The sequence below is a fragment of the Oncorhynchus clarkii genome, chromosome 31 (assembly GCF_045791955.1).
Source record: "Oncorhynchus clarkii lewisi isolate Uvic-CL-2024 chromosome 31, UVic_Ocla_1.0, whole genome shotgun sequence".
Lineage (NCBI taxonomy): Eukaryota > Metazoa > Chordata > Actinopteri > Salmoniformes > Salmonidae > Oncorhynchus > Oncorhynchus clarkii.
Window position 1 is genome coordinate 23,055,304 of NC_092177.1, and position 9,918 is coordinate 23,065,221.

The following is a 9,918-nucleotide window of genomic DNA, read 5'->3' on the forward strand; positions in this document are numbered from 1 at the left end:
AGGCCAATACCAGGCCAACACCAGGTTGACAAATGTCATTTTTCTCCCAGCTTTTAAACTGCAATCAATAAGAGGGAGAGACAAACCTGAGAGAAAAGATGACGTTGTTGACGTGAGAAGGATCTGATCTGTCACAAGAAGCTTCTAAACAGAGAGAGAGAGAGAGAGAGAGAATAAAGCCCTTTGAATGTAATTTAATTGAGAGAGAGACAGAGCGAGAGCGAGAGAGACAGAGCGAGAGCGAGAGAGAGAGAGAGAGAGAGAGAGAGAGAGAGAGAGAGAGAGAGAGAGAGAGCGAGAGAGAGAGAGAGAGAGAGAAAGAAAGAGAGTGAATAACGCCCTTTGACTTGAAAGAGCGAGAGAAAGAAAGAGAGAGACAGAATAAAGCCCTTTTGAATTGAATTGAAAGGGAGAGAGAGAGCGAGTGTGAGGGAGAGAGAAAGAGAGAGAAAGAGAAAGAAAGAGAGAAAACAGTGGTTTTACAGCTAGAGGTGTCAGACACTGGGCTGGTTGACATCTCATAATAACCAAACAGATAGGAAATGATCTTGATGATACAAACTGCATGTCTGGTTGTGTTCCGTCTTTGTTTCTGTATCTACCATACTGTGTCTCATGTTTCTGTGTTCAGATTGGATCAGTAGTAAGTATGTACTGCGCTACAGTAAAATGCATGTTGCTGGTGTGTCACTAAATCTTCTGCGACATCACATTCTTTGCACTTTGATCTGAGGAATTTGGACACATAGCATTGAAATTCTGGCCTTACATTCAAGAGGAATGTTCATATGTGATTCTCATCCCCTTTCTTTATCTGGTGAACTGTAGGCGTACCGTTCATCAGATTCTCCTTGGGAGAATGAATGTGTACAATATTTCTGTGATACGTGGAACCACAGCTGCCTCTCTGTGTCCCATCGCTATCGCGCAGCTCTCGTCTGCCTTCTGAAGGTTATGGGTGACAGAGAGACAATTACCCGTCAAAGCCCAGGAGGCTGCAACCAGACCCCCCACACCACCCCTTGCACCCCTGGGACCGGCAGAACAGTGACTCACCGCGCCCCACGATTGTTTGTTTGATGTGGATGGCAAAAGACCTGACCCCTGACCTTTGGAGATGAATCATCAGCGTTGGTATGGAATGGGGCTTCCCCTGGCTAATATAAAGCTATATCAGGGAGGTGGGTGTCTGTAACATTTAAAGGTTGACACAAACGCTTGTTTTGTATTCGTCACAAACAAGTGTCTGCCGTAGCCTACCTGAGGTGATGGCCAATCCCACCAAGTTATCAGCAGTGTATTACTGTAAGGCGTTTGTTACTTTGAAACCAAACAACCTACTGTATATAAGCCATGTTCATTGTCTTCTCGACCACATTTGAAATAGTTTAGTTAGACTCCATGACACAGTACCTGACACAGAAGTTAGCTCTGTTACTCTGACAAGCCTTTACAAAGACTATGGTCAAAACATGCCAGAGTTTTAATAAAGCTACACCATAAACTGTTAGATGTTGTAGTTGTGGCCAATTCTTGGGTGTAGCTGGCCTCTTCCCTCTTCCTGGAAAGCTCTGTCATGTTTGTGTGTGTGTGTGAGGGGAACTTAAGCCATTAGACACCGTAGCCTTCCTATACTTCTGCCACAACAGACTAATACATTTGAACTCAGCCAGCCTTCCTCCCTGATGGCCTTACCTGACCAGTAGCTCACCATGTTCTGGGCAACATTCCAAGCCCAGACTCTCCGTTGTGGGTGACAGACTGTAGTGAACTTGGACCAGGACACAGTGGTCATAGACAGTTTGACCAGACTCAGCAGACTACATGAAAGCTGTCTGACCGTTCGGCTGGACTGCTCCGGGACAAAGCTCTATATTGGTCATGTTCACTGGAACCAGCTAGGTCCACTTTTTAATAATGGCTTGGTATGGGACAGAGATAGAGAGAGAGAGAGAGAGAGAGAGAGAGAGAGAGAGAGAGAGAGAGAGAGAGAGAGAGAGAGAGAGAGAGAGAGAGAGAGAGAGAGAGAGAGACAACGAGAGAGAGAGAGAGAGAGACAAGAGAGAGAGAGAGAGAGAGAGAGAGAGAGAGAGAGAGAGAGAAAGAGAGAGAGAGAGAGAGACTAAGAGAGAGAGAGAGAGAGAGAGAGAGAGAGAGAGAGAGAGAGAGAGAGAGAGAGAGAGAGAGAGAGAGAGACTAAGAGAGAGAGAGAGAGAGACAGAGAGAGAGACATAGAGAGAGAGACATAGAGAGAGAGACAAAGAGAGAGAGAGACCCAGGCTAAGCTACTAGTTTGTTGTTATAGTGAACATGTCTGGCTGTGACTCATCACTCACGTGTTCTGTAGGAGATGAAAACTTCCAGACTTCCAGGCCTCTGTCTCTGTGTGTTTTTACTGTCTTTACATTCGGTATGGAATTTTAACTTTGATTTAGTCCCCAGTCAGTCAGTCGCCAGTCCAGATGTGTTTGTGTGGAGTGAATATATGTGGAATGGGTTTATTTAGCTATCAGTCAGGCTATCACTCTGGTACAATCCTTGGACCCTGAAGCTCACTGAGAGAATAGAGAGATAGAGGAGATGTAGGGGACTGTGTGTGTGTGTGTGTGTGGGGGGGGGGGGGGGGGTTATTTAAGTCTTAGAAACATCTGAGCTATTGACCATCTGGAGTCACCAGTCTACTGCGATTGACCATCTGGAGTCACCAGTCTACTGCTATTGACCATCTGGAGTCACCAGTCTACTGCGATTGACCATCTGGAGTCACCAGTCTACTGCGATTGACCATCTGGAGTCACCAGTCTACTGTGATTGGCCATCTGGAGTCACCAGTCTACTGCTATTGACCATCTGGAGTCACCAGTCTACTGCGATTGGCCATCTGGAGTCACCAGTCTACTGCTATTGACCATCTGGAGTCACCAGTCTACTGCGATTGGCCATCTGGAGTCACCAGTCTACTGCGATTGGCCATCTGGAGTCACCAGTCTACTGCTATCTAAAAAGATGATCCACCTTATGAGTAGGTGGACTGTTAGATCCAAGAGAGATACAGTACAAAAGTATGTGGACACCTGCTCAACAAACATCTCATTCCAAAATCATGGTCATTAATTAATATGTAGTTGGTCCCCGCTTTGCTGCTATAACAGCCTCCAATCTTCTGGGAAGGCTTTCTACTAGATGTTGGAACATTGCTGCGGGGACTTGCTTCTGTTCTGCCACAAGAGCATTAGTGAGGTTGTGCACTGATGTTGGGTGATTAGGCCTTGCTCGCAGTCAGTGTTCCAATTCATCCCAAAGGCGTTCAATGGGGTTGAGGTCATCACTCCAGGGAACGGGTTTCCACTGTTCCAGAGTCCAATGACGACGAGCTCTACACCACTCCAGCCGATGCTTGGTATTGCTCATGGTGACCTTCGGCCATGGAAACCTATTTCATGAAGCTCCCGATTAACAGTTTTTGTGCTGACATTGCAATTTGGAACTCTGAGTGTTGAAACTGAGGACTGACGATTTTTACGGACTACGTGCGGTCCTGTTCTGTGAGCTTGTGTGGCCTACCACTTTGCTGCTGAGCAGTTGTTGCTCCTAAAGTTTTCCACTTCACAATAACAGCACTAACAGTGGACTGGTGCAGCTCTGGCAGGGGAGAAATTTGACAAGCTGATTTGTTTAAAAAATAATGTTTTACCTTTATATAACTTGGCAAGTCAGTCAAGAACAAATTCTTATTTAGAATGACGGCCTACCGGGGAACAGTGGGTTAACTGCCTTGTTCAGTAGCAGAACAACAGATTTTTTTTACCTTGTCAGCTCGGGGATTTGATCCAGCAACCTTTCGGTAACTGGCCCAATGCTCTAACCACTGAGCTACCTGCCACCTCAAAATAATATCACCCCAGATGGGTTGGAAAGGTGGCATCCTATGACAGTGCCACCTTAAAGTCACTGAGCTCTTCAGTATGGGCCATTCTACAGCCAATGTTTGGCTATGGAGATTGCATGACTGTGTGCTCGATTTTATACATCTGTCAGCAACAGTTACCGTTTAAAGGTGTCCACATACTGTTGTCCATGGAGTGTACATGTGCATAAACACACAGACATACGTTTCATCTGAGGTTAGATAAGACAATAGAAAAAATCTGTTCTTGTCTGTTCGTATTAAACGATCGAATCTGTGTCACTTTTCTAAAGCTTGAGTGAAACAGAGATTTGAATTCTTTACAGGTGAGTTGTTTGTTTCACACTGTCTGAGCTAAGGCAAGAGAGAAGGAGAGAGAGGGAGAGAGAGAGGGGGAGAGAGAGGGGGAGAGAGGGGGAGGCTGTCGGCAGGTTGTTGACAGGTGGCCCTCAGGGCAGGTACGCCAGGTATTCTTTTCTTCTCTTCCCCCCCTCTCACTCTTTCCACACCTCATCCTCCTCACACAGTAGAGGCGGTCGATTAGGGATAGCCTACAGAGCTGGTAGAGGAGGAGAAAACCACACCCTGTCATAAACCCCCCAGAACATACAAAAATGATTCTCATCATTCTCATCCCGTCAACAGAGATGACAAACAACACTAACGAGAGCCGTTGTACTTCAGGAAGAACGAGGACTGAATGAATTAATAACTGTCAGAAGCGGTGTTATGGGACAGTCGGTTTGTATAAGTTTGGACATGGAGGTTAGAGGTCAGTTAGGGTCATGGCTGAGAGGTGAATGACCAAATCACCACTCTATAGTCTTTCTAACGTGAATGACTGGATGATTGTGTGTCCTGATTGCCATGTATTTATATGCAAGTGGAGTGTAGAAATGCATTCGTGCCTAACATGTTCAGTGCTTGTAACTGTCAATCCACTCTCTTGCTTCTCTCTCTCTCCACCCTCCATTTCTCTGTCTACTGAACTCTCACCGCATCTTAATGTAAGCATTATACACCAATCATTTTCTCCCATTAAGGAACATAGACGTCTGTTGTATTTATAAATCCTGCTCCTTAATCCAGTACTACCATTGACCTGGGCCCATCCCTTTAAAAGTACATACATGAGGAAAGAGGCAAAAGGAAAGAGGGGGAAACACTGACGGTTGTGGGTGAGAGGTCACTGGTGTAAAGGGAATCTCTTCCTGTCCTTGGGGAGGACAATGTAGTTTGAGTAAAGTACTGAACAAATATAACTAAATTGACTGAAACACATAGAGGAGAGTGTGGGTGATGTCTGTGGTATTTTAACATGGGTGGGTGATGTCTATGGTGTTTTAACACTGTGTGGGTGATGTCTATGGTGTTTTAGCACTGTATGGGTGATGACTATGGTGTTTTAACAGTGTATGGGTGATGTATATGGTGTTATAAAATCTTCTTAGGGCTAAACTTCCGGTGAAAATGGAGGGTGCGCAATTCAAACAAATAATCATAAAGATTATGGATATTAAAAACATGTCGGTACGTATAAGTGTCTTGTATCGGTTGAAAGCTTCAATTCTTGTTAATCTAACTGCACTCTCCGATTTACCGTAGCCATTACAGCGAAAGCATGTCATGCGATTGTTTGAGGACGGCACCCCACATCAAAATGTTTTTCCAACGGCACAGTTTTCATAAATTCACAAATAGCAATTAAATATTCACTTGCTTTTTGAAAATCTTCCTCTGATTTGTCATCCAAAGGGTCCCAGCTATAACATGTAGTGTTGTTTTGTTAGATAAAATCCTTCTTTATAGCCCAAAAAATCAGTTTAGTTGGCGCCATCGATTTGAGAAATCCACTCGTTCAACACGCAGAGAAAGGAATCCAAAAATCTACTGCTAAACTTTGTTAAAACAAGTAAAAATATATAATATTTAATACGGAAAGAAGTATGTTCAATAGGAAACCAATATTAGCAGGTGCGTCTTGTCTTCATCGCGCACATAAACAAATTTCCAAGTCTGTGTCCTAGTACTAAAACTCATATTTCGTACTCGTTTTGGAAGAAACAAGCCTGAAACCTTGAACATAGGGTGCTGACACCCTGTGGAAGCCATAGAAATTGCATACTGGGAGCTAGATTTAATTATTTTCCTGTACTTTCCATTGTAAGATCATGGGCTCTCAAAAAAAAGAAAATTCCGGTTGGTTTTTCTTTGGATTTTCTCCTACCATATCTATTGTGTTATAGTCTCCTACATTATTTGAACATTTATACAAAGTGTTTACTTTCCAATGGTGCCAATTATATGCATATCCTGGATTCAGGGCCTGAACAACAGGCAGTTTACTTTGGGCATGTCAGTCAGGCAGAAATTGAGAAAAAAGGACCCTAGCCCTAACAAGATGTGTGTGAAGTCTATTAACACTGTGTGGTCATGTCTATTGTGTTTTAAAACTGTGGGCGATGTCTATGTTTTTTTTAACACTGTGTTCGTGTTTTAACACTGTGATGTCTATGGTGTTTTAACACTGTGTGGTTGATGTATATGGTGTTTTAACACTGCATGGATGATGTCTATGGTGTTTTAACACTGTGTGGATGATGTCTATGGTGTTTTAACACTGTGTGGATGATATCTATGGTGTTTTAACACTGTGTGGATGATGTCTATGGTGTTTTAACACTGTGTGGATGATGTCTATGGTGTTTTAACACTGTGTGGATGATGTCTATGGTGTTTTAACACTGTGTGGATGATTTCTATGGTGTTTTAACACTGTGTGGTTGATGTATATTGTGTTTTAACACCATGTGGGGGATGTCTATGTTGTTTTAACACCATGTGGCTAGCAAACTCATGCCTACCCCTCTCCACGCACTCACTCACAAACCACTGTTTGTCTTGTTATACAAACACAGAGCGAACAGAACGAGAACTCAAACACACATCTACTGACATGTACACACAGGTACACACACACCTACTGACATGTACACACACACCCACATATTATTATTATTATTTTAATGTAACCTTTGTTTAACTAGGCAAATCAGTTAAGAAAAAATTCTAATTTACAATGACGACCTACCGGGGAATAGTGGGTTAACTGCCTTGTTCAGGGGCAGAACGACAGATTTTTACCATGTCAGCTCGGGGATTCAATCTAGCAACCTTTCGGTTACTTGCCCAATGCTCTAACCACTAGGCTACCTGCCACCCTACTGACACACCTACTGACGTGTACACACAAGTACATGTTAGAGGTCGACCGATTAATTTGAATCGCCGATTAATTAGGGCCGATTTCAAGTTTTCATAACAATCGGTAATCTGCATTTTTGGACACCGATTATGGCCGATTACATTGCACTCCACGAGGAGACTGCGTGGCAGGCTGGCTACCTGATATGCGAGTGCAGCAAGGAGCCAAGGTAAGGTGCTAGTTAACTACACATGGTTGATGATATTACTAGTTTATCTAGCTTGTAAATTGTGTCACTCTTGCGTTCTGTGCAACAGACTCAGGGTATATTCAGCAGTTTGGGCCGCCTGGCTCGTTGGAACTTTGTGAAGACCATTTTGTCCTAACATAGACAGCCAACTTCGCCAAACGGGGGATGATTTAACAAAAGCGCATTTGCGAAAAAAGCACAATCGTTGCACGAATGTACCTAACCATAAACATCAATGCCTTTCTTAAAATCAATACACAGAAGTATATATTTTTAAACCTGCATATTTAATTAAAATAAATCTAGGTTAGCAGGCAATATTAAACTAGGATAATTGTGTCACTTCTCTTGCGTTCATTGAACTCAGAGTCAGGGTATATTCAACAGTTTGGGCCGCCTGGTGTTAAAAAATCATAATCAGTCGACCTCTAGTACACATACAGTACCTACTGACATGTACACACACACACACACCTACTGATGTGTACACACAGGTACACATACCTACCGACATGTACACACAGGTACACATACCTACCGACATGTACACACATGTACACACACACACCTACTGACATGTACACACAGTACACACACACACCTACTGACATGTACACACAGTACACACACACCTACTGACATGTACACACAGGTACACACCCCTACTGACATGTACACACAGGTACACACACACCTACTGACATGCACACACAGGTACACACCCCTACTGACATGTACACACATGTACACACAGGTACACACACCTACTGACATGTACACTCAGGCACAGATGCACTCCCATACACACTCTAAAACACACCTGTGTGTCCCCACCACACACCCTGGGCCTAGATTTCACAACACAACACAATTAAAGCAGAGCACCACTGAAGGCCACATGGTCCTATTCTCACACAAGACAACATGGGAACAACACCATAGAAACGCTGGAGAGATGTTTGCTTATGAGCATATCAGGATATGTACTACTGGAAACATCAACACTTTAATTGTCATAATGCATTATAAAATACATCTTCTCCCAGTAACTTGTTCGAAGAGAAAGTCATGAAGTCCAGTATTCTGTCCGGACTGTGACAGGCTGTGTTTTCGTTTACGACTATACAGCTAGATGGATCCTATTGATGGGTTCTCTCTCTCTCTCTCTCTCTCTCTCGCTCTCTCTCTCTCTCTCTCTCTCTCTCTCTCTCTCTATATATATATATATATATATATATATATATTTTTTTTTTTTATATATATATTTTTTATAATATATATATATATATATATATATATATATATACATACTCAAAAAAATAAAGGGAACACTAAAATAACACATCCTAGATCTGAATGAATGAAATATTCTTATTAAATACTTTTTCTTTACATAGTTGAATGTGCTGACAACAAAATCACACAAAAAGTATCAATGGAAATCAAATTTATCAACCCATGGAGGTCTGGATTTGGAGTCACACTCAAAATTAAAGTGGAAAACCACACTACAGGCTGATCCAACTTTGATGTAATGTCCTTAAAACAAGTCAAAATGAGGCTCAGTAGTGTGTGTGGCCTCCACGTGCCTGTATGACCTCCCTGCAACGCCTGGGCATGCTCCTGATGAGGTGGCAGATGGTCTCCTGAGGGATCTCCTCCCAGACCTGGACTAAAGCATCTGCCAACTCCTGGACAGTCTGTGGTGCAACGTGGCGTTGGTGGATGGAGCGAGACATGATGTCCCAGATGTGCTCAATTGGATTCAGGTCTGGGGAACGGGCGGGCCAGTCCATAGCATCAATGCCTTCCTCTTGCAGGAACTGCTGACACACTCCAGCCACATGAGGTCTAGCATTGTCTTGCATTAGGAGGAACCCAGGGCCAACCGCACCAGCATATGGTCTCACAAGGGGTCTGAGGATCTCATCTCGGTACCTAATGGCAGTCAGGCTACCTCTGGCGAGCACATGGAGGGCTGTGCTGCCCCCCAAAGAAATGCCACCCCACACCATGACTGACCCACCGCCAAACCGGTCATGCTGGAGGATGTTGCAGGCAGCAGAACGTTCTCCACGGCATCTCCAGACTCTGTCACGTCTGTCACATGTGCTCAGTGTGAATCTACTTTCATCTGTGAAGAGCACAGGGCGCCAGTGGCGAATTTGCCAATCTTGGTGTTCTCTGGCAAATGCCAAACGTCCTGCACGGTGTTGGGCTGTAAGCACAACCCCCACCTGTGGACGTCGGGCCCTCATACCACCCTAATGGAGTCTGTTTCTGACCGTTTGAGCAGACACATGCACATTTGTGGCCTGCTGGAGGTCATTCTGCAGGGCTCTGGCAGTGCTCCTCCTGCTCCTCCTTGCACAAAGGAGGAGGTAGCGGTCCTGCTGCTGGGTTGTTGCCCTCCTACGACCTCCTCCACGTCTCTTAATGTACTGGCCTGTCTCCTGGTAGCGCCTCCATGCTCTGGACACTACGCTGACAGACACAGCAAACCTTCTTGCCACAGCTCGCATTGATGTGCCATCCTGGATGAGCTGCACTACCTAA